Here is a 27,169-nt window from a genome sequence, read left to right on the forward strand (position 1 = left end):
GAGAAGACAGAGAGGAGGGAGACAGCGGGGGTTATAGGGGAAGTGATTTTCCATACGGGTGAGTCGCACTTCAGACTTGGACTGAGGAGCTCAGCAGCAGAGAGCAAGCTGAGGCACTCACAGCAGTGTGCCAGTTCTGGCACAATATGGGAATGTCACACCTCTGTGCCAGAGCACTGAAGTGACCCAAATATAACCTGGACACTCTGACGTTGCTGGGTTCTCCGCTCATCGTGTCAAGACCATTGCAGCTGAGTGTCAACACAGAAATAGCTTGACTGGAATTGATTTAGGGAAAATGAAAAATAAAGACAAACAAGATAAGAACCAAAATGAGACAGTGTTGTTATTTATTGGACATCATTTTAGATCTTTGATGCTGTTCTTTCATGATTTTTTTGCTGTAAAATCTAACCTCCATTCATATTTTTTTGTATCTACGTGGGTAAATTATGAGGTTCATATTACAAAATGAGCAAGACAGCTGAATTTGAACTGGATAATATAAGCTTTGAAAGAAGAAATAACATATTCTCCTCTTGTTAATTCTGTTGAGCACTTTTATGTCAAGTTTAATCACTCATGTCTAGTCTTGTCATTCACTTCCTGTTTTATTTTGTACTCACCTTTTCCCTTTCGTTTCAGGCACTTGACTTCCTCCCTTTGTGTGATTTTCCCTCCACAGTGATTGTCTCTCTGGCCGTGATTGGACTCACCTGTGTTTCCCTCCCTCATGTATAAATAGTCCTTGTCTCCCTTTGTCTTGTGTCAGTTCGTCTTGTGTCACATGTCAGGTGTTCTGTCCATTTCCAAGAAATCATCTGTTTGCTTTGAGTTGTACTTTTGGTCCTCTACAGAGAGTGTTTTTTGTTGTACCTTGTAACCTCATTGGAGAGCGCTTTGTATTATTTTTTGTATCCTCCTCTCCTAAGTAAAACCTTTGTTAAAACCTTACTGCCAACTTTGAGTTCTGCTTTTGAGTCCACGTCCCTGAGTCAAGTTCTAACAGTGCTACGACCAACTGCTCATAATGTCTAATGTTAGCAAACTCTAACTAGTATCTATAGGTGTGACTCGCTGACTTTCTCACTTTAATCTATGTGTGTTACTGTTACATAATGTTTTGGCAATTACAATGATCCTGTGAATGACTGTTCATGGCTCTGCTCAGCATTTATTGGAATTAGGGAAGTTTACACTGCGTCAGCTGCAGCCAAATACATAATCCAAGACAGTGTTACATTCAGCAAACACACCCTCCTCCTGAAGCCTCCTCTCAAGTAATGTGAAGTCAAACAAACTATTTGAAAATACAAACTACAAAACAAATCTAACCTACTGACTTTTAAACTAATGAGAGTTTAATTAGCTAGCTAGCGACTGAAGAATCCACGGTTGTGAGTTAGAAATGAGAAGCTGACCTCTATTTGAAATCAAGGAACCTCTGTTTGAAAGATTACTGTGAATCATAAATCATTGTGACCTGCATATGTGCCACGCAAGAATGGAAAGATCGACAAGCATACTGTAGCAACCGTAAATTGAACGGCAAGGCAGAGTGAATGGTCAGTTGTCAATTGCAGCGACAATTGACAAAAGCTTTAAGGTCTTGCTTTAAGTAATAAGTTACATATGAATGAGTCAAGCCAGGCACAACTGCAGGTCAATCATTGTCATTATGGCTCACTGTTAATATTAGTCCATCCAATAGACTAATTCCTGGTACATCATTTCAATTTTCTTGTGTGAGAGAGGGAACTAGTTATCAATTTTATCCTGATGCACAGATGCAAATTTGTTGTTGTCAGGTTGCTGGTTTGAGCCCAATGACCAGCTGGAAACTCATGGAAATTAATAACACACTCACCTCCCTCAATAATTCCTCTTAAATTGTCCCTCAGCAAGGCAGCCAAACTGCAAGCTGCTCCAGAGAAGCAGAGACATACAGCAATAATTGGGTACACTGCGCTCTGAGAATTTCCTGCACCGTAGCGAGAAGCTGCGACCGGCCCAAAGATGGTGTATTCATTAAGATCCTCGCTTCTGTAATCACATGCAACCCTAGTGGCCGAGGTTCAAATCCCTGTACAAACCTCTCTCTGGTGTCTCTCAGTCTCCCCATTGCTCTCATATGCTGACTGGCTAAATAAAGATAAAACTGAGACTAAGGATGAGACATCTGACACTTTATTCTCTATGAGTATCCATATGTGTGTCCCTGCATGGGAGCACTCCAGTAAACTATCAACCCTGCTGTATTGTCTCATCTGATGCAAGGGTGCCGGATTCATTTCAGAAGTGGGGGCGGCTGAAAAGTGTGTGTGCATTTATATGTGTATTACTTATGTTGTGGGGATATGAATCTGTTTACACAGTAACACTGTAGAGACTCACCTTCCTTTTGTGGACAAAATACAGGCCTCCATTAGGTTAGGTCTAGATTAAGGTGAGGGTAAGAGCACCCATTGAAAATATACTTCAAATTACAGGAATTGCATCACTATTTCACTTTTTTTTTTGTTACTAATTTTAGGTTGCATGACCACCTATTTAAACTTTATTGAGGAAAAAACAAGCAAACAGAAATAGCTCTGTTTATTCCTTAACTGTGCTTCATGAAACCTCAACACTTTGGCTTCCTTTACTCACAAGGATTAGGCTATGAATTGGTGCCACATGCGCAAGTCTACTAATGCCTTCAAAGCAATGTCTCTTGCCCGCTCTGTCCTGGTTCAGAGGGAACTTGGATCTCTCGTCGTGCTCGTCTGTCTGAAGGAGCGAGCGCAGCGGCTGGTGATGTGTACATGCATCCAACAGCAGCCTGATGAGCGCTGCCACTGATGCTCACAGTAAAATGTAAATATTCTTCCCGTTTTATATTTGCCTGCTTTTCTTTACCTAATGGAGTGGATGGGAAGGATTGAAATGTCTCTGTACCCAAAGTGTTGCCACATAGAGGTTTTGTGGGGCTACAGTGATTTGCAACTTGAAGAATGTGGGACAGGGTCCAATGCCCCCCTTGAACCCCCGCCCTTGATCTGATGCAAGACATTGGACAGTGTGCCTGATTGAAATGCCTCCAAGATCTAACCTTAACGCTCTGTGTGGGCTTTTTCTGACATGCCAACGTTGGTTCACAAAAGCGGAAATCACCCTGTTGTTGAGAGGAAATTGTAGTGTTACTGATGCAATGGCCTGCATGTTAAACTACCTCCACCATCCCATACTTGTAAATAACAGCCATTCCCTGCCTGTCAGCTCCTTTACATTTCACAAGTGCGAAGTGGCCCAAAATTAAAAGCTACCTAGTTATCCTAACAGACGGGAGGGTGACATACCGTATCTTAAACACTCCTGTACTAATTGATTCAAGCCATGCAGTGAGAGAAAGAAAGAGACGTCTGCGGGAACGATTGCGTAAAAGACAGCAACATATGTGGCATTAGATTTATGTGCCACAAAAAAAAGAGAAACTGGCGCTCTGCCGTTTGCTTGTCAGGCAATTGCTTATAGCTAATGATATCACGTAAAGGGATGCTGGGGTAGTGCTGCTCTGTGTGTTTATGTGTATGTATGCATGAGGTGGGTGTGTGTTTGGGTGTGCTTTCAAAAAAAAAAATAGACAGGGGCAATTTGCATGGGATTGATGCGCAGCACACCGCAGTGCCAGCAGGAGCAATACAACACGGTTGTTAAAGCCATGTCTCAGCCTTTTGTATGTGTGGTACAATGGCACTGCGTCTTCTTCTAAGCATGTGCAGCTTAGGTGACTGTTGAATATTGGATTCAGAGGAGAAGCTGAATTCTTTAGTGAAACAAATGCTTGCTAAAATGAATAGGAGCAAGTGTCCGTGTGTCAGTATATTTCATCTTAAATCACACCACTGCTATCGCGTCCCATCTGTGTTGGATACCTCTCACCGTGAACGGCAGAAGGGCATCCTGTCCGTTACATTTACTTTGTTTCCTCGACTTTGGCCGACCCTGCAGCATCCTGGCTGCCCAGGAAGCAGGGAGCCTTGTAAATTAGATTAAGATACTGTGTGAAACACTAGTTCATTCCATAATGCCATATCGACATTGGCAGCTGCCAATACAATTCATGACATCCACATCATCATCCCGAGTGGAATGAACAGCCCTGTCAACTCACACGGTGGGGTAGACGGAGCTGAAGGCTGAAGGAGTAAAAAACTCTGAACGCAAAGTCATGTGTACATACAGCACACAGATATATATTTCATTCACATACATAGTTCATCGTGAGCACGGTTTCAGAGCTCATAATTAATGCACCTCACATTGGTCTTAAATCGAGTAGCAGCATGACCTCCACATGAAGAAAAGAGCAATAGTGATGTGATACGTGTTTCCAAGCTAATGCCATTTACAGACTTGGGTCACTGTGAAAGAGGAGGCGAGTTCATGCCTGACCCCTCTCCTTTAACCTCAGGCGCTGGATCTGTGGAATAGTTTTACATATCTAGCCGACCTGTCCATCTGACATGACCTCGGGGCACGGCAGGAGACACGAGCGCGGACTGAAAAATGACTCTCCAGGTAATGTGGGCTGGAAAATTTTTCATTCCCCCACTCCCATCCCAGGTGAATTCCATGGATTTTAAAAGGACGCTTTGAATTCATCGGAGGCTCTGCTGAGAACAATCAAGGAACATGGCTGACTGATTATGTACGGTCGGTGTGGGGGACATTCTCATTCATGTATGCATCTCAGCATGTGAAGTTCTTTATATTCGTCTTATGAATCTGTGGCTCCCTTCAAGACAGACTTCTGAGGAAAGTCACAGAGGTACAGAACACCAATATATATCCATAACATATTGCCTCATGTATGTACCTGCACTGTATGCCTGTAATTTTCTGTGTTTCGCATGCAACCATGTCTGCATAATCGCGCAGGTACAGATGCTACATGTAGCATCTGTAAACATCACTAAATCAGCGGAATCTTTGTTAACATAATGAAACTGTGGTCAAATGGATCTGTAACCCCTATTTTACTCACTTTTCAAAATAAGAAACCATATTTCCTCTCAGCCCTGTTGCAGAACACGATATGCGGCTACATGCTCAGTTTAAACTAGAGGAACAGCACCCTCTTCCTGTCTTGTGCCGTGAATCAATAACCCTTTGCGCCATAAAGCAAACAAAATAGATTTTCCTCTTGATCTAAGCTTGTTGAAATGTAATATACAGTGAAGAGGTTGGTGGAGGCAGACATTTTTGTATAGTCATTCCTAATATTAATTTGGTAATTTGTGAACATGAAAAATGTATTGATCGCATCTTTAACCTTTTACTGCCCACTGTTCCACCCTCAGGATGTATGTGGAACTTTCCCAAACAGTTAGTACAACAAAAAGTTACATGAACAAGTAATATAGTATATCCTTGTCTTGAAAGTAGCCTAGCAGCCCAAAGATGTAAAATAATCTAAAATAATCATTCAATTTAAAGGATGAGCTGGTTGATATTCTAACTTTTTGTTATCGTGAATAAATCCCTTGAAAAGATTCCCCAACAATGAACTGCACAGCCTGATATTTCTTATTATCCAGTATGCACAACCATTAAAAACACATCAGTGAGCTACGTGGTTACACTGAGGGACATGTTCGTTGATTACCATGAGAATGGCCACAGCAGTTTATTTTGAGTCAGTCCCGCAGGTCCTCACTGGTCCACTTGGTTCTGAGGAAGAGGTCCAACATGGGACCCGACTTGAAACAGGTCCAAATTACATTCAGTCTGATCTATCAGTTATGGTCTGGTTTGATTGTCAGGGGTCTCGTGTCCATGCATCAATACCCGAGTTGAACCATAATGTGTCTTAACGTGTCTACTCTGATGACACAGTTCGTCATAATCACTGCTGGAGAAGACTTGAGGACATCAGCAACCTGTGTGAATGATTTAAGCTATGACGTAACTTTACAGTAACTTGAGTAAATTAATTGTGAAATGATTATTTTCAAAGAAAGTTCTGTTAGTTGTTTTTTGAAGTGTACAAACAAAGCAGCTTTGTCTCTACAAACATAGATTCGTCCTTAGGATATCATTATTATTAATATATTGCTGCTCTTTTTGACCACAGCTGCTCGTTCATTGATAAATGATCATGCTGCTGGTTGTGTTCTCCCTCTAGGGACTCTTCAGATCAGGTCTGACTAGTCCTATCTCCCTCAGATTGGGTGTCTTTTTTTAACATATTGATTATTCTCTGGTGATTATTCTCACCAACACATTGTTGGTGTCAGTCTTCTCATGTTAAAATTATAACGGTAATTCTTTCACAGAAGAAAGTGACCACAGGTTTTGTGGACACTGTAGAGCATGGCATATGAACACACAACAAAGAATAAAATATTCCAACACATCATCCAAAAATAGTCTCACAGAAGGAAGTTGTGCTGAAGTCCTTCCTCTGGCTGCACTGATTCAATACAATCTGTACTAGGGAGGTCAGAAGTTAATGAAATTCCTGAGTTCAGTTAAATAGTCATTTAGGTAATATACTGTGCTCCACACAAACCAGCCATAAATCATCCTAATTTAATAAATGTAGGAATAATGATGAGATGTCCAGCGAAGACATTTACTCACAGACCTCATCCCACTTTAATGGTCCCAGTGTAAAACAGAAAGACGTCAGATAGCATTTCAATGCAGATGCATCACAGGCAACTGGGTCAGATCCTACCTGAGGATTGTGCTCCGGATCACATCTCCTTCCTCTTGTTAGAGGCATTTGTTTTTTTGTTCTTTCTGTGGAGCAACCTGATTATTCAGACAGGTCCTTTCCAGGCAACAGAATGAAATGCACTCAGAACTGTGGGTTTGTTTTTTTTAAATTCAACTAATAATGCTCCAAATCTGCCAAGTATCAGTTTAGACAAATTAGCACATTGCATGCATTAGCCAAGATATATATTTTACAAGCAGCACTGTGCCTTCAGTAGGAGGCATAATGAAGTGTGAAGGAGAAAATCTGGTGCTTTACGAATCCCCAGTGAATATAGTTTTGTTTAGTGACTGAATGGACTCTTGTTCAGGAAAATTTATAGCCTTTTCGAAGATCTCTACACCTAAGCAGCGGGGGGCTTTTATATATTTCAGCTATACATTTTCACTCAGTGGTTCTGGATAAAAAAAAAAACTTTCTGAACAACAGACTCCAGCTGATTGACTTCCAAAGGGGAATAAATGAAGGTCAATACTGAAACACTGGAAATGTTTTCTTTGATGTTTAGTTTCTGCATCCTTTCCACAGTTTTCTTTTATATTTATCAATTCTTAACCACGAGGTGCACACATGAACTGGCATCTTTTGTTTATTCCTGCTTCTGCCTTTTTGCTCCACAGTGTTTCATTATAATCTAGTGCCCCCTAATGGACCTTCAGCTTTGGTGCCTCTTAGACGGCTCACGAGATGCTGTGAATTTAATCACTAGAAATAAGATAGTCGGTGTATTGGTTTAAACTCATTAGATGTTTGGAGGTGTTCAGTGATACTTTAATGGCCAGGCTCGACTAGCGAGGCTCGTCTCAAAACGAAAGCAGCTCCTCTTCTGCCCTTCTGATGCAGACGGCCCTCCTCTCTTTTCTGCTGTCACAAAAAGCCCATTTGGCAGAAGCAACAATAAGAGCCACTATTGCAAGCAGAGCAGCCAGGGAACATCCAGCATGAAGACAAATCAATGAAATCCATTTGACTTTTAAGCCTCAAAATGCCAAAATGCCAGCTAGTACAAAAAAGCAGCATTTCTCAGTGCCCTATCAAAACCCGTTAATTCTTTGTGACATTTCCCGGCATTTTCCTTCACTATGTAAATGTCTTCTAGCAATCTGATTTAAACAAATGTCATTCATGAGTTAAACAACAACTGGTCAGACATTTTTTTGTTTTCCATTTCTATCTTGTCTCACTGAAAGCAATCTGTAATGGTTAAATGAGCCCTGGGGACAGGTGTTTGGGAGGAATATTTTTTCATAGAAAAAGCAGCTTTTTGTCTGCGTCTGCGACAGCGTGCACAAAGAAATCCACATCAGAGCTGGATGTTCATGGTGTTCATGTCAGATATTACACCCAGTCTACTTAGTATTACGCTCTTCCTGCGTGTTGTTGCACCAAACTCTTAATAAAAATCCTGCACGGTTTATACCTCGCTTTTGTAACCCAGCTCTTTCCTCTCCAGAGGAGCCACTGTAAAAGTTCAAAGCTGTGGCTCCTAGCAGCATGTGGCCCACTCCACTCCAGTACAACCTGTCTGCTTGTAGGGCTGCTGGGGCACATCAATTTAGCTGGGCCGAGATCTGAGGCAGAGCAGGAATAACTGTCCCGGAGGGGCAGAATGGAAGGGGTTTGATAGAGAACAGACAAAAGATCCGGTCTCCTGTCCCTGCAGAGGAATGGGGCAGTCTTTGTCCAGAAATGCACAAAGTTCTGGTGCTGATACATATTCTGTGTCTTGAACAGTGGCCAGACCTCTAAGCTTCAGTGAACGTCAAATAGTCAGATCCACATGGAATCTTCTGGAGCTCTACTGCATACTGTGAATGGCACTGTACTGGCACTGAAATGGCCCTTGAGGGCTAATTAATTTTCCAAGCTGACAAACTGACAGTGTGCACTACTAACCCTTCCAAATTATGGAATACAGGGAGTTAGGAAGCCCAGATCCTTTGCTGTTGAAAATATCAACAGGGAGATGATTAGTCCCAGAGCTGAACTGACATGCATGTTGACAAAGCATCTGTGTGACCTGATTGCTGTTCATTACCGTCATATTACGGCGTCAAATGTCATGACTGGACTGACATGTTAATCTAATGCAAGATGTAGAAGTGGCACATGTGGGGACATAGTGAAGAAAAATATGACATTGGTGCACTGACCCTTCACTCCACCCTCTACTGTGCAGCTGCTACTCCTCTTGTACTCACCATTATTTGACTGGCAGTGCCACCTAGAGGGGTACATTCAAAGTGTCACAATATCACAAAATTTGGTTATATTGAGTATAAATGTATTATTACGTTTTAGAAAGTCAGTACGCAAAAAGGACGGAGGCAGGATTTTGGAAATATGAAGTTTCATGTGTCCATAAGGTCACCAGAAAATCCCAACTATGGTCATTGTTATCACAAGAGCATTACATTGATTGAAAAGTGCATATTAACGTTAAACACCCTTTAATGTAGAAACAGCTTTCATAATACGTCATTGGCCTTAAGTGTTAAGTTCAGTGTAATCATGGTTCATGTTACAGGATGTAACTTGATGCGGGGGCAGGGGTCGATTCAGTCAGGCCAGGTGTGACGTAGCAGCTCCATAACCGTTGATGTGTAATGTTGTAATCAGTATTCTTTCAAGCTCAGGAGACTATTAGCTAATATTTTAGATCTCATGTTGAGCAGCATTTAAAGAGGGACAACCTCATCATTTCTGAGCACGATGAATGATCTAATTTCACCCTTATAAAATCTGAGAAGCCCTTAAAGCCTTTGTCGGTCCAAAAGCCATGATTTGTTGGGCTCAGCCAGTCATCGAGTCACGATCTTGCTCGACTGTATAATTTCATGTGGCAAGCTGAGAGTTTGCTAACTTGTATTGTGCTGGCGTGCTGTATAAGAGCTATTTGCATGATTCTTTTCCTCCAAGAGCCTCTTATTAGCCTGCTGTAACAGGCACTGATAATGTTTATGGAAGTTTCAGTGCTTTTGTTGGACAGTTAAACTGGTCTTTGAGGTTTATGAGGTCACGCAGTTTAAAAGAGTCTGGACTGGGTTTCATGGAGCTCAGTGTGTTCAAACCTCACTTTAGTAACGATACAAACACAAGTGCACTCACTTAAAATCTTTATCTGTCTCTTGGTGGTCAGTCCACTGGTCTTTCTCTCGCTAATTAATTTTGATTCACATCCTCAAATGACTTTATTTTTACTTTTATGAACCCAACATTTATAGTGTCAGACAGATACAGCATTATCTTTAATTTGCAGCGATTATGAACATCATAACCACCATGGGGGGATTAATTGCAGGAAATGTATCATATCTTACATTGAGGAAAATCTCATCAGTGTGCATGTGAATACAGTAGATGTGGTGGAGATGCACATACAGAGACCGTCTTATCTGTCAGTGACAGCACAACCATGTGGTGCCCTTCTTAATTTACTGGAACTGGATTAGCCTTCACAAATTACATTTCAATAACTTTATCATACTGATATTGTTGGGAAAATTCCTTTAGTCGTATGCACTGGATTTAAGTGATCACAAGGCACTTTTAGTACATGCTGCTTCAACAACTCATAGTTTTTTACAGTGTTCAAATGAAATATATCTTCTTATTGGGACCATGTTAGCAAAAGGGGAAGCAGGAAAGGAAAGCATGGCATTGGATGATTTGCAAACAGTTCATGGAAAATTCTCATTTTAACATGTGAAAACTTATTTTTCTTCTCTACAAATATTGTTTCTCTACAGCAGCTACAACAAGCCCAAAAAACAATCTACTCCAGCGGTAGGGAACCTTTATCCCATGAGGGGCCATTTCAATTTTTAGAACAACTTCTCGCCAAATGCCTGAAGGAGTTTTCACATTCACCAGCGTATTCAGATGTCATAGCAAGCTTTTGTTCTTGGGGAGCCAGAAAATGCAGTGTTACCTCTTTCCAGTTTCACTTGCCAGAGCTTTAATTTCACTTCACATGATTTCACTTTTAAAAGCAGAGAGCTGAGAAGCTGCCTGGAGCTTATGTTTAGTTTATTTACTTGCTATCGCTGTGTTTCCACATCAGGCTTTCCTTCATCTCTATGTACTATTCCAGACAAACTGACACTTTGGAACAGTTTTACTTTGTCCGATGCTAGCAGCTCTGCAGCAGCAACAAGGCTCTCCTTTACAAATTCTCCTTCTGACTGAGGTTTGAGCTTCGCAGCTATTAGCTCACTCACCACAAAACGCCTAAATAACACTGTGTCTGTCACAATGTGGTCTTGTGAAACTCTATTAAAGAGCATTAACTTTATCAAGCAAATTTGTCCTTGCAGCTCATCCAGTTTAGCATGTGTTCGAGCTGTCATGATTCTTAAGATTGGCCTTTTTCATCACTGCAAGCATGTCCCCACAAAATAACTTAGGCAAAAACCCCCCAAAGATCACTTCTCTTGGAAAGTGTGACACTCCCATCTACTTATGTTTTAGTGATTGATGTGATCAGGAACCACTTGGAAGAACATGGTAGTCTATTAATTGCAATGCGACTTGGAGTGTCTTTAAGATCTGTACCAGTGAGACTTAACAGTTATTTGAGCAGTCTATGCGTACCTGTGTGTGTAAGTACAACATAGTATATTGTATGTAGCTAGTGACAGAAACATGTCCATGCTATGCTATGAGCTATGTCCATGGTTGTGTACAAAACGTGTATTTACATTTGTTGATCAACCCTATCTGTCTGTTGAATGTTGGGATATCATACAAAACTTCCATCCAACCAAAAACAAAGTGGAGATTGATGAACTTAGACAAAATACTTAGGAAAATCTCAGAAACAGTCATTTCTGATCAACCCACAAACCTTTCTGCTGACAGCTTTTACTATTCTTCAACTGTGGCAGAAGATAGTCCGTACTGAAAACAGCTGACAGTGAGGTATGCATCCTGATTAACTGTGACATTGATTTTGGAAGGAATGTTGCTGAGATTTGGAAATAAAAATCTTTTTCCTGATGTGAGAGCTATAAACAAATTCACATTCATCCCATAGCCCCATCTGTGACCTACTGTAAGCAGTCTAGTCTGTGATTTGACCGTAGCGTTCCCCATCTAGGCTAAAAGTCAAAACTTTTTTCGAACCTGCTACGCTTGTATCTTCAAGCATATTTTCATGATTTCACAGATGTCTGTGTCTAAAGAACTACAGAGCACTGAGGTCACAAACGGGCCAATTCATCCCCACGGTACTGGGGTTTTTCCAAAGCACTCAGGATAACTCAACCTTTATTACGGTAAGTGACTGTAAAACTACCATTACGTTTGACTGGCCTAATCTGGTGATACATGTATTTGTGCTCTTACAATGTGAAACTACATACAGTACTGTGCGTTTACTGTACAAGATTGTAAAAGTTCATTTCAGTAACATATGAGTCGTGTTGCTGCAGCTTGATGGACAGGCAGAGGGAAAATATGACCAGATAGTTGTCAGGGGCCAACAACAGTAGCAGGAAAAACATGATGAGATGAGGGGGAAGGGTACAAACTGATGGAACAAAACTGGAGGCAGGGGAGCAACGGGAGAGGTGAGAAGGCTCAGACGGCAATGTCAGGGGGCTAACACTAATGATCTCTCAGTATCTCTGTCAGCGGGGCCTGTCTCAGCAGGTAGAGGGAAACATGTCAGCTAGTGAGGCAGCAATCAGGGAGTACCCAGCAGCAACATACACTGCTGTGTCTCCATGTCTCATTCACAGACACACATGAGCCCACATAACAAAAAGTGCTTCTTATCAAGTGATGACAAATCACCCTCTGTTATGTGTGCTATATTTATTCATACAATTAACCTAAACCCTGCTGTCTCACAGACCTGGAAAGCTTCCCCTGCTCCTCAGGTTGCATCTTTTTGACTTTCTATTAGACCCACCTGCATCTCCAGGCTGAACTGGCAGCCACTAAGAACCTCATTAGTAGCAGAGAGAGAGAGAGAGCAGGGAAGAGAGATTGAGACAAACAGAGGCAGACATGGAGACAGCAGCACAGCAGCAAATTGCTAGGGAGCTTATTCAAATGCATGTGTGCTGTGGGTTAAGGGGTATAGGTTAGTCATGGAGGGTTGGTTGGAGTAGGCAAGTGAGGTTGTAGGTCGGAGGCCAGGACTCCCACCACTATCTGGCATCACAGGGGCTCTGTGAGTGTGCATATGGGTGTATAATATGTGTGTGACAGGTTGTCAGAATCACCAGTCAGGCAGATTGGGCCTGCCTGAGCATGTCACTAAACACAACACTGTCTCACTCTCTCACTGCTGAGGGGTAATTACTGGGATGTGGAGTAGGATGGAGGCAGGGAGGGAGAGAGGGAGGTGGAGAAAGATGGACATGAAGTGCAGAAGATGTCAAAGCCAGTAGGGAAGACAAGATTATGTGGAGCGTTGTTTTAAAGGTAACATTTTGCATATATATATATATATTCAATAAAGAAATGTCACAGTTTGCTCAATTTGCACAAAGTCTGGCATTTGGTTGCATAAAGTAGTTTCTTGTGCTTATGAAGTGTCACTGGCTCTTGAATTGTGCCCTGACACAGTTTCTCCTTGTGCTGTTTAGCATTGCGCATGGTTATAGAGACTGCAGTACACAGCCCAATAAAACCTTCTTTTAGAGGCTACATGTGCCCTTGGTGCTGATCTTGTTAGCTTATGGCAGTTATACTTGTGTCTCAAAATTCATGTTAATTAATAACTTAATGTCAAAGCCACTGTTGCTGAGCCTCCAAGGCCCTCTCGAACACTCCCAGCTTGGTATTTTCAACTGGAAAAAACAAAAAACACCTTGATGGACACAGCCCCTCAGTGATCTATATGACATCATCATTGGAATGTGTATGGCATCATTATTATAATCCCTTTCAGTGTTAAGGTGTATGCATTCATGTCCCATTAATGCATGTATCTAACGTGGCTTCTTCTCTCTGTGGGTTCCCACAGAGTGTGACTGCACCTGGATTGTGGATCATACTGCCATGTCCCTGCTGCTGGTATTTTATGAGTCATATTTCTATTATAATTAAAGCAAATATACATATACAGTATGATTTTATACTATCAGTGTGTCTCTGTAGAGTTCCGCATGACCTCACCATTGGAATGTGCATGACATTAACTTAAGAATCCCTTCAGTGTTCCAGATGACCTCATTATTTGAATGTGGATGACCTCATCATTTGAATGCGGATGACATCAGCATTAGAACCTCTTCAGTGTTCCAGATGACATCAGCATTAGAACCCCTTCAGTGTTCCATATTACATCATTACTGTAATGTGTATGACATCATTAGAAGCCCTTTCATGGCTCTATATGGCATCATTATTAGATTCCTTATCAGCATTCCATGTGACATCATCATTGGAATGTGTGTGATATAACATTAGAATCCCCTGCAGTTTTCCATATATCATCATTGGAAAGAGAGAGTTTGTGTCCACTAAATTGTTTTTCCCTGAGGCCAGCATAGCTTTTTAATTGGATGCAATGAGAGCTGGATATTTACAGTACACTACAAATGCCAGCAGCATTGCATCGCTGTGTGTTTGCTGATCACAGGTGAGGTGGAGGAGGGAGTGAGGGTTGAAACAGCACCTGAACCTCAGCAGGTGAGCTGTGGATGTACCCATGAGCTGCCAGTACCCACAACAACAAAAAAAGGAGGTGGCCTTCACAGTGTTAAAGATCCATTAATTACTTCACTTTTGGCATAAACAACATGGAACTAATAGAAGAAGAGTGAAGATGAGATTCTACACAGCAAGAAAGGAGGAACTGAATTCAGAGCTGCAGTTACTGATTTTTCCTGACCACAAGTGGGAAAAGAATCCCAAGCTCTACAGACTGACCACATTTTCACAAACTTACATTTGTTAATGCTTTAGCAACAGACAAATGTCCTTACACACACACATACACACACACACACACACACACACACACACACACACACACACACACACACACACACACACACACACACACACACACACACACACACACAAAATGAATTAAACCCAAAGTAAATGTGCACTAGAAACCAAAACAATTAGTCATTAAAGCACAGCTTTAAACATTCAGTGGCCAACAGTAGTTTAAATCAGTAACAGACCATTAGGTGTCTCCGGCTTGTGTTTTGACCCATGGTCGTGCCTGCTGAGGGGATCTCTCTTTGAATTATTAATGATAATAATAATGAATAAATAATGTGTTTAAAAAACTAACACTGTTAGTTGTGATTTTGTTTCGCCATGACCAGAGTCAGTGGAGTTTTAAGGCTGGATCTGGTCAGCTGGCTGGCTGGTTCTGTTAGAGCCTGGTCTACTTTTCAGCGCAGTCTGATCATGGCAGCAGGCTTTGTTTGATATTGATGCATCAGCTGACCTAACAGAGGACCCAGTGGTCTCTTAGCAACGGATGGAAGGCCACACCCACCACGTCACCATGAGTAAACAATAGAGATTTTGTGAATCAGACAGGGGGTGTTTTAAGGTTTAAAGGTTTAAGGTTTAAATGTAAGTCAAGTCATGTAAGTCCCCTTTCCTTTTTACATGTCGTGGAGTAGATTCTGAAGGATAGCACAGCTTTCACAAAATTGTACTTACTGTAAGTAAAGTACTTAAGTAAATGTACTTGGTTACTTTCCACCTCTAGACTGTCCTGGTTTCTTTCCGATGGAAACCAGGAAGAATAATGGGGATCCACACAAACAAAGTTGATCAGGTGTTAGCTGTTCCCAATACACACGGACACATGCACACACACACACACACACACACACATGCACACGCACACGCACGCATGGAGATGTCAGGCACACACACAATCCATCTCAGCCCCTTACTGCAGAGTGTTCAGACAGAGCCAGACAGTCTGTTATCTCTATTAAGCTTACATCCCTGAAGAGCCTTTTCCTGCTGCCAGACCTGGAGCACAGCTGATCCCTGAAGGCCATCAATCTAAGCAGATCTGCTGTTGGAGCTTAGGCTGGAGTGCAACAAGTCTTCTCATATTCCCCCCTACCACCTTTTCTGCAGGCATGGAGGTGCACGGAAGTAGTGTAATGTACACATTTACTCACATCCTTTGTGTGCACTCACATAAAAATATGTGAAAATAAACAACAGGTGTGAACACACAGCAGCCAAATGTATTGCAATGTTAGCTGCCAGTGTCAATAAGGGCTTGGCTTGGTTATTAATAATTATCAATCCCAGACAAGCACTAGTTAGAAAGCTATTTTCAAGATGTAACTCAGAGACGAATTAAAATAGCACATGTAAAACGTAATATATCCATTCTATTATCTCTATATTAAGTGCTGTATATTATCCTTACAGCAGTTAAATATTTGCTCCTGAGAATACAGTGAAACAACTGAATCATCGTCATATTCATTTTAAAATGTGGTTATTCAGAACTGTGCCTCTATATCACCACTAGGTGATAGCAAAGTCTCACAACTGGGTTACTATTAGCTGTTAGGATTCAGAACCAGCAGGGTAAACAGAAATCAATAATATATTCAGAAAAGAATTTCTCCTAAAATAACATATTCTTCTATCACCAATATCAGCTATTGCAGTACTTATTATAAAGTATTTCTAACAACTGGAAAAAGTGGGCAAACCACAAAGTAAAAGGTAAACCGAGTCTAGGTTTACTCTGCACTATATCCCTTATGACAAGGGGCTTGTGAGGACAAAAATACAGTCAGTCATAGCTATTGGGAAAATTACCGTTCATTTCCTCAAAATGTGAATCACTGCCTTTCTTGCCAAAAACTACACATCTCCTCAGCCTGTTTTCTCTCTCTCTCGCTCTCAAACCATCTGTGGAAAACTGAGTTAGATCTACGTACTTGACATGCTAGGCCAGTGTATCACATGTTGCAGGCACGGGGCCTTTAACTGACAGATGAGAGCAGAGATGTGGGCACCAGGGTGGCTGTCAGCGGTGTGATAGTATGTACATAATCTGGGATGATCCCAGATAAGCACTGGGTGTGCACCGTTTAGGGCTGGGCCACACTTGTACATGTAAACTCCAGTTTCTACACTGGAAAGCTATCCTAGTATTAAATGTGATGCCATTTGTAATACAAAAACAGGCCTGGATCGTTTCTGGAGGATGCTAAATATTTGTTGGGACATATATCATGGACTTCAATTCATTGTTATCATAAGTTATTATTGTGGAACTCAACTTCAGAGCATGTTTTTTGGTCTTCTCTAGAACCATGAGAATTCACCTACTTCATCTACCATACAGTGAGTGATGGGAAACATACCAGACTGAACATTAATTCTGGGCAAAAACGGAATAACTTAACACATTAACAGCGAAAATGCAAGAGCAAGCGAGAGCTTTTTAAAAAAATGTATCAACAATACACCCCTGCCACTGCAGCAATGGTGTTGTGTCGTCTAATCAATATATATCTCAATATCTGCCTATCCAGAATATCTCACCCAAGCATTAGCTCCCACTCCCACTTACAAAAGTATGTGGAGTTCAGCATACACCCAGTGGGGTTGTTGGCCTGAGGGAGCATTCTCACAGCTACAGGACTGCTTTGCATGCACTGAATGGAACATATTAGAACAACAGGACAAAGAGATATACACAGAAACTGTACTATATGATGACAGTGTCACTTTTGACAAATGTATCTGGTTCTTTCCCAACCAGAAACCCTGGATGAAGTCCAAACACTTCTCAGAGACGGCAGCACTGCCTTCAGTTGATAGGGCCCTGCTAAAGCCGACCTGAGGACAGACATAAAAAATGCTAACAATGACCAACAACAAGAGTGGCAGGGAATACAGCACATCAGCTGCAAGGGCAGCAACCCCATGATAGTCAGCACCAATGCCATGCTGGCACATGAACTGAACTGCTTCTTCACCCACTCTGAGATTAAAAGGCTTCAGGCATATCTACTGCCTCCACCAGCACCCACATACTCACTCTACTGGATGTGCACTCAGGTCGGTGAACCCAAGGAAGGCTGCTGGTCCTGACGGAATATCCAAGAAAGTACTTAAATCATCCACTGACCAGCTCTGAAAAGTCTTCACTGAGATTTTTAATCTTTCTCTAATACAAGCCATCACCACCAAACGATCACACTCACATCAGTAGTCATGAAGTGTTTTAATACACTAGTCTCACAGCACATCAAAGCCACCCTTTGAACCACAGTTGCTTACTGAGCAAATAGGTACCCAGAAGACACCATCGCCAGGTCACCACACCACGTTGAGCGACTTAAAACAGCGGGAGCTATGTAAGGATGCTCTTCATAGATTGTAGCCCTGCATTCAATACAGTCATTCTATACATACTGGTCGGCAAGCTGTTAGTGAGGAACTGCTCACAAACAAAGCTTAGCCCCCCTTAGCTCCCTCAACCCTCACATTAAGCACCAACTCTCCTCAAGACGGTGAACTGAGTCCATTACTGCACTCTGATCCACCCCATATCAACAACATCATCAAATAAGCGGAAAAATCACTGTAGTCTCATGAGTCGACCGACAGAGATGAGATCCAGAAATTGATAGTGTGATGTTCAGCAAACAGTCTGATACTGAACACCACAAAGACACAGGAAATCATCATTGACTTTAGGAAACACAGAGCAGATTTATATCTTCAAGGACTGTGTGGAAAGGGTTCCAACCTTCAAATTCCTCAGAACCCCTTCTCTGGGGACCTCTCCTGGTCTGCAAACACCACTGCGGGTGTTAAGAAGGCAGAGCAGCTACTACACTTCGTGACAGTGCTGAGGAAAAACAGGCTGGAGAGGCTGCTGATGGCGTTCTACCTCCATCGAGACTGAACTGGCACACTGAATCTCAGTGTGCTCATTAGCAGACAGGAGAGCTCTTCAGAGGGTCGTCAACACCGCACAGAAAATCATCCCACTGCCCTCCCTGAAAGACATCTCCACCTCCAGTGGCCTTTGCAGAGCCAAAAACATTCAAAAGGACTCTTCTCATCCTGGACACCACCTGTTTGACCTGTTGCCCTGTGGCAGGTGCTACTGGGCCTTCAAAGTATGGACCACCATACTAAAGAACAGTTTCTTTCCCTGGTCCATAAATATACTCCAACAAGCATTGAATGACCCCTAACATGCAGTACGATGACTGATTTTCTACTGTGCTAATTACTTTTATACCAGGACTACACCTATTATGGTGCAAAATTAGATGTTATTCATTCAACTCATTATTTTAGAATCTATGATCTTGGTGGTTTTGTGTTTCCTTGTCTCTTTTTTTTGCATTGATCACCATGAAAATAAAGGCTTTCAGCTCTATTCTATGCTAAATTACTTGTGAAATGTTTGTTTTCCTTAACAGAAGCAGATCCTCAACAGTGTCACTTAGAGTCTGTTATATCTCCTCAGTGACAGACATGTGGCAGTGCTAATATAAAAAGCTAGAAGTATGATCACATGAACACCCACACCACTGGTAAACTACACCCTCTCTCATCCATCACCTCCACTTTGAGTCCAAATGTAATCAATCACAGCCTAGCCACAGCACCATAATTGAGCAGCAGCTCTGGATGGAGGAGGATGTTATCCATCAGTTTGAAGGTAATGTGACACTCATAACATTTGCAGACAGGCTAAGGGAGTTGAGTCAAATGAAGTGCTCTGTCCTTTGAAGTAACACCTCCAACAGCCTAATGATGATGAAGATGATGTGTTATTAAGCCTTCCTGTGCAGTGTCATAAACTTTAAACGAGATCAGTCTTGGCCATACATTAAAGCTTGTACAGAAGATGAGGTTGTTTTGCTTGGATGTGATGCAGATCAGTGTGTTTTACTTGTCTTGAAATTATACTTCATTTTATTTAGTCAGTTTTTGGAGAAAACACCTGAAATAATTAAAGTAATAGTAAAAGAGTACAGAGAGTTAGTTGATTTACTGTTTTTGGTTAAATGTCTAGAAAACAATCGAATGGTCTTATGGGGACAATAACCTCAATTCAACTATTTTGCAGAGCCCTGTGGCTTAATGTGTGTTCTATGTGATCAAAGCACATAGAGCTAAATGCTCTTTATAGTTTCCCGTAAGGCCGGAGAGAGAAGGGATGGGTGGTGGCCGGCTGCTGGCCTGCCCTCCTTTAAACCCAAGGCTACTTTCCCTTGGTCCACAGAACACTCTTGACAGGCCTAGGTGGTATTTTATTATTTCAGTTCATTCTGTCTATTCCGACTCTATAATTACTCCCTACATGTCATTTAACTCTGCCTTTTTTTAAATTACATGTCTGACCCTCTCTCGGGGATAGGATTTCCCTGCCATGTATTTTAACGTACTCTATTTTCAACCCTCTCTCTGTTATTATTTTTCATTTTGGGTTTTTCCTTTAATCATTGTGCTATGATCTTGCTCTTGGTATTTTGTCTGGAACTGAGAGCTAAAATGTTGAAAATATGAGGCAAAGTTAGTGCAAGAACTGCAGTTGGGTCATCGCAAACCTGCTCAAAACAGTGACGGGATTTGTAGGAGGGCAACGTATTTGCGTTTGTTTTGTGTCTGCATTTGGATCGAAAGGGCAATGCGTCATTCCAAATACAACATCATGTATTTGAGAAAGCAGTCATTCAGCACACCATGATTAACACATTCATATCATACTGTATATATGTATATAAGTCTGAAGCGATTACCGCACTGTGATTCATCTCAATTATATAAATGGTTTTCAAACCAAACCACTAAAAACTAAAAACCGACTCCCTACGTTGTGACTACAAACAATCAAATTGTGGGACCAGCAGAGATGTCATTTCCAAGAGAGTTCCTCCTCTAATTTTAAACCAAAACATCACATTATTGGACTGTTGCCTGTCTAAAAGAGAGGCAGAGAAAGAGAGAGCGACAGGCCTTTCAGGGCCTTTGTTTACATGAGCGTTACAGGCATGATTCCCACAAATGTGGATGGGAGCCCTTTGTAAGCAGGGCTTGAGTGAAGCTGCTGTTCGTCTGCCAATCTAAATACAACAAGGGCCTGTGGTAGGCTTCACCGCCATCTCTAATTCTGGCTTTGGCTTTGGCGGAGAGTGGGACCACGGTTCGAGGCCACATGCAGCATGCATGCAGCCAACGAGGGAGGAACATTTCTGTAACCGGTGAAAGATATGAACCGCACATATGGATACAGGCATCGACACACAGATGAACACTCCTAGAACTGGACAATGACATACCATGATGCAGTAATGGTTTTAAGTGCCGTCAAGTGCTGTTGTAGAAAAACGTCCTTTTGGATTTATTTGTTTCAACATCTGACAGTGTACAGAGACCCACACAAGTTCAAAATAGACTCAAGATTGAGAGATAACAGAAAAAAGTTAGGTCCCAGACAACAGAGAAGTGGTCTTAAGACTTTATCAGGTCCTTGTTTGTCCCTGTTACCTTAAATTATGACAGTGTGTGGTAGTCTTGGGTTTCACGTGTACAGTCTTGGCATGCCAGTAAGGAAATGAGTTTCACATGACATCATTCCACTGCTGATGTGACTGTCTACACAGTTGTTATTGTGAGTTAAACATAGAGGCTACGCTCTGTCAACAATCTATCATCTTTATCTCTATGTTGATGATCTGACAAGTGTCATTTTTGATTAGTAAGCTGATAATTAATAACCAGTGTCAACCGCAGCTGTGCATATGCCAGAACATAGATATCACAAACACTAGGGGGAGCCAAGCCATAACAGGAAATCCTGACAAATCCCCCTTTAAAATCCCTAAATGAAAGTTTCAATCCCAAGTGAACTTAACCCACTCATAAAAGGAGACTTCTGGCTTTCTCTCTCTTGTTAGGGATACCATTGATGTATGACTTGTCCTTGTCTAACAGTGTATCACTCGCTCTTAAAACAGCCTTGTTGTTAAAGTTGTAGGTAAACTTGGGTAATGGAGGCCCTGGTCATTAAGCCTGTGGAGTGAACTGGGGACAGGCTAATGAGAAAGGCGCCTTTGACAGACCAGGCTGGTGGTGTAATAATTGGCCAAAGCTAAAAAGGGTCAGTGAAGAACAAGGAGTTAAAATGGACAGAAACTCTGAGCCTCCCAGCTTTCCCCACTTAGCCGTATTTCGCTGTGTTTTCCACAGATTTTTTGCTTGAGTGGCCACACATAAATTGATACAAATCCATAATCCAGATTCAGGCTTAAATTCGTCTCTGCCTCCTGCTTTTCCTCACAGGAGTGTGTTGAGTATTGATCTGAGCCTGAATAATTGAGAAGCTTAAGCTAAGCAAGCATGTGAGGGAAATGGTACTGAATAGTACATCCCAAAATTGGGCATCAAATTTGAAGTGCAAAGAGCTGCAGAGTAAGGCAACAATAAATTGGGCCTTTTGGTTTTGTAAATGCACAACATTCTGTTTTTAGAAAGTTTTGTACTTGTTACGGACACTGAAGCAATTTGACAAAAAATTGTCGGCCTTTTAGGTTAGATGCAGTGTTACACAACGTGAGGGTGACTGTACTTGCAATACTGTAGATACCTGACATTAACAATGCAGGGAAGTTTGTCAGTTGTCAGACTGAGTGAGCTCAAACCCTGCATGTTTGTCATTATGAAACATTTAAAGGGAATCTAACGTAATGCACAGGACACCTCTCTCATTCCACGTTCCCAGGCTCCCGCCCTCTACTGCTCCTGAAGGGACTTATTAAAATCCATATTTTTCCACCAGACCATATAAAAGATTTAAGAAACAGGGTGCACCTGGTGCTGCGGCTGTTGCAGAGGATGGTTGTTATGTGCCGTAAATGGCAAACTGCGAAAAAAGAAAGAGAGAAAAAAAAAAAAAATCTGAACTTCACATCGAGACTCAATCTTAATTCAATCTGGTCTAAAGCACTGACACTACATGATTTCATATACGTGACTGTCATGATTTTTTCATTTAGGTTTTGACATGAATCACAGCTGCCAAGTGCAACCAAAACCTCCCATGGACTCTGAGTATAAGAAACACCTGCTCACACAGAAATATGATACTATATGTAACAGTTTATTGTATTATAGTGAAAGACTGTAAATGTGATGTGATGAGATGTGATAATTTACTCTGGATTAGTTTAACAAAATGATCAATCAGATTTTCCAGACTTCACTGACGATATATTCCATATTCCACACACACACACACACACACACACGTATATATATGTGTGTGTGTGTGTGTGTGTGTGTGTGTATATACACACACACACACACATATATATACGTGTGTGTGTGTGTGTGTGTGTGTGTGTGTGTGTGTGTGTGTGTGTGTGTGTGTGTGTGTGTGTGTGTGTGTATGTATGTATATATGTGTGTGTGTGTGTGTGTGTGTGTGTGTGTATATATACCATTTACATATTCTGAATTAGGCCTCATTCTGAATGTAGCATTTCTCAGTTCAATGTGGGATATTATTCAGGTTTTAGGACCATTCTTTGGACATGTATACGTCACATTCAGCATATGTGTCTGTATGATACTTTAGTTTAGTTTAGTTCGGTCTTTGGTTTGACACAACTCATTGCACAATAGACTTGACAACATAAATACAGCAGCTGATCAAGGTCCAAGAAAGGAAAACAAAACAAGATTAAGCAAGTCAAAATAACAGATAAACAAATAACTAAAGAAAGCATTCAATAAATGTTCAAGACCGAAAAGGTGTAGGTGTATACTTCACGTTCGCTGGGTATTGCAGAGTAAATGCTTAGTTATATGATCATATTACTGCATTTTGCTGTCTCTGTGTTGCACTTTGGTGATGACAATAAAGTTGAATCTAATGTAATAACAAACAGTGTCTGTGAGTTTTGACAGTCTGGCCAATTGCTGCTGCCATCTGGGCACATTACACACAATAATGCTAGCGTCTGCGTATGTGTTGGAAGAACACAGCATTACCCAGCACTGAGTAGGAGCCAGAGTGGGAATCAATGGTAACATCAAAAAACTTGGCTAACTATCTTACACTTTCCAGGTTGTATACAAACTTAACAGCACAATGGATCCTTCCAAATGTGGTATGTTGTTTGGGCCAGATGTCTTAAATGGCTTACACAACAAATGCTAAGTGAAAAACGTCTTTGTATGTACATGTGTAGGTCATACTGCAGCCATGTTATGTCATGAATGGGAAGAACAGGGAAAGCTCCCATTATTACAGTTTGGGAATATTCATGCATTATGCTATCAGGTGCACATATAGCCTTGTAGTCAAACCATTTACATAGCCTAAATTAGCCATTATGAAGTCACCTGCGATAACTGATTTTTAGGCCTTTGTTTAAGCCAGTATGGAAAACTAGTTAGCAAACAGTTGCTTACCACATGGAGTCATGTTTCTGGCCACCTGAATGTATTCTGCTTTCACTCTCTTGTAGCTCTCTATTTGGCCTCTACCCACTGAGGGTAACACCTGACTCTTTATCTGCAAAATGCTCTTCTGTGTTCACCAGCTTTGCTAACGTTATCGCTCTGTGATGCTGAGCAGGTAGTGTAAAGAGTTAAGGTAATTACATTACATTGTTATACAAATATGAATTATAGCTGCTTTAATGAGTGAAACCAGATTGATATCATCTTCTACTGCTGTACATGCTTCACCCTCCTTTCACTCAGAGTGACCTGATCGTTCATGACTGGACTTTATCCGCCAGCAAATCGTACTCCGTGATGGTAAAATAAGCACAATGTTTTCTTTCTCAGCAGAAGCCCACACCACTTCTGTCATGCATACAGTACACTCTTTTCACCCATCTGCAGTATGTCTCCTGCTTCTCTAATATCTCTCGCTCTCTTCTTTGCTCCCTCTCCACATGTCACTGAGTCACAGTGGAGGAGACAGGCATGGAATAGACCGGCAGCTGATGATGAAATATGACCCAGTGATTTGTGGATTGTCCGCTGCTGAAGATGTTAGAGAAACGGATTCCTCAGACATGTGGTGGGAAACTACAAGAGGGAGAGGATTCCTTTTTTTTTTTTGCTTCTTTTTTTCCCCACATTGCATAACTTGTATTTGTATGATACAGAGAAGCCTAAGTTCCTGTGCAGGGCGAGGCAGACATGTTGAAGAGCATTTGATGTGCCCAATTCTCATTCCCATCAAATAACATTTTTGTCACTCAGCATCTCATATAGATGCACGAGTGCCCTTTGGAACATGCATGACATACACTACAGTAGGCATTCAACTAAACCCATCCACGCCAATTTGAGATGCTCAGAAGAAAATGATGTAGTATGAAAAGCAGTAAAAAGTCTATAAATGGAGGAGGATGTGCAAAACGTGTACAAGTTACGTACCTAACTTACTGTACTGTGTGCTTATTTTAACCCAAACCATGGTCTTTTCTGAAACCTGACAAAGTATTGACGCCCAAACCTAACCAAACTGCAACAATACTAAAAATAAATATATAAATAAATAAATACTAAAAAGCTAGGCAAATAACATAAAATTGTAGACTAACACATTGAATGCATTAACATGGTTGATGTCATGCCAATGCAACAGTGAAATGGACAGACGATTATTTATTTGTTTGTTAGTTTGTAGGGACATGTCTCTCAAGCATCGTTATAGCTCATACTAAACTGGATCAGTTGTAAGGACAAATGTGCTTGGATGAAATGAACACTCTTCTGTAGAGTTTGGATACCAAACAAGCAACTTTCACAACACCACAGAGCTAATTGCTATGAAGCTTAAACCTCACTCAGAAGGAGAATTTGTGAAGGAGTGCCCTGATGCTGCTGCAGAGCTGCTAGCATCGGATAAAGTAAAACTGTTCCAAAGCATCAGTTTAAGTATCAGTTTGAGTGGAAAAATTCACAGAGATGAAGGAAAACCTGACATGGAAAATCAGCGATAGCAACTGTCTGTGTGATTTCATGGTGGACATTACCAGCTCCATCCAGCTTTTCAGCTCTCTGCTTTCGAACGTGAAATCATTTGAAGTAAAATTAAAGCAGTGGCAAGAGCAACTGGAAAGGGGTAACATTGTGCATTTTCCTTCTCTGCAAGAACAAAAGCCTGCTTCGACATCAGAATATACTGGTGAGTGTGCCGAACAATCTGTGCATCTCACCATGATTCACGCTGTCTGATGGGCTTCTGGGATCCATTCAGGTATTACACATACTGTAGCACTAAAAACACAGGATCCACGGTAATAGAACGGGATCCGAACTGAACCCTATCATATCATAAGACCGAGTTCCATGACTGAACAGGAAAATACAGAAATTTAAAGTTGCTCTAATCAATATTTTCAGATTCTCAATGGGTCACATGACAATGCGTAATGTGAAACTGGTCACTTGTAGCCAAAATTGGCCAAAAAATCATTTAATGCAGGTCTTTAACAAAAAACCTCATGACTGGTGAATACCCACATAGTGCAATGTCCCTGATGAAGTTAAATAAAGTCAGGGACAGCTGTCATCAGATGATATAAAACTTTCAAAAGATGTGTCAAACCTCACCCATGGCTCTAGTAGACAGACCAGGAGTAGTGGCCAAATCATTCCTTTCAGACACTGTCAGCTGATAGAACCTTTAGCATTCATCCATTCATTCTAACAGTAATTAAGATGAAGGTTTGAGGAAAAACATGCCACTATAAACAGTCTATTCTTTTGAAAAGTCAACAGTGATCAGTAGCAATGCTGAGCTGCCTGAATTCCTCACTGATTACCTCTTCTGAGGCTGTGTTTTAATTTGTGCAGAGATGGAAAAAAGACGTCTGCTATACACATAGACTATTGTTGGAGCCTTTTTGGTCATTTGTTATTCGGTCATTTAGTGCTGACATGAAAGTCAGTGAGGTGGAGAGAATGAAACAAGGGCAGGCTTGTGTGTGTATTTCAATCCAGACTCAAGACCTGAGTTGAGATGGCAGGGAATTGGCAGATGAATTTCTCTGCTATGCTCCATTTGCTCCATTTTGCTCTGATCTCTTACTCTTCGTCATTCCAGGTGATGTAAACTGGCATGTTTCCCCCAGTTGACAAAAACTGGGCATGCAGCTGCATATGAATGGATGGTGACTCCTTGCTTTTCAGGGTAAATGTCATGATTTCCCTCTTTTTAGCAATATGGAATTAAAGGCATTAAATAACACAATTGCCATGATGATACAGGATTACATGATAAACTGACCACATTTGCTCTTAGCTGGCTTGAAGATTAAGCCGAGTCATCTTTATCAGGTCAGTCTTTGTAAGTTAAAGTATGTTTCATAATGGCACATTGATTTAAGTTGGCGAATTTCTCAAAAGGGACCAGTGGTACAGCTGAACATCCAAATAAGTTACTTGCAG

Source organism: Chaetodon trifascialis, chromosome 18 (genome assembly GCF_039877785.1).
Source record: "Chaetodon trifascialis isolate fChaTrf1 chromosome 18, fChaTrf1.hap1, whole genome shotgun sequence".
NCBI lineage: Eukaryota > Metazoa > Chordata > Actinopteri > Chaetodontiformes > Chaetodontidae > Chaetodon > Chaetodon trifascialis.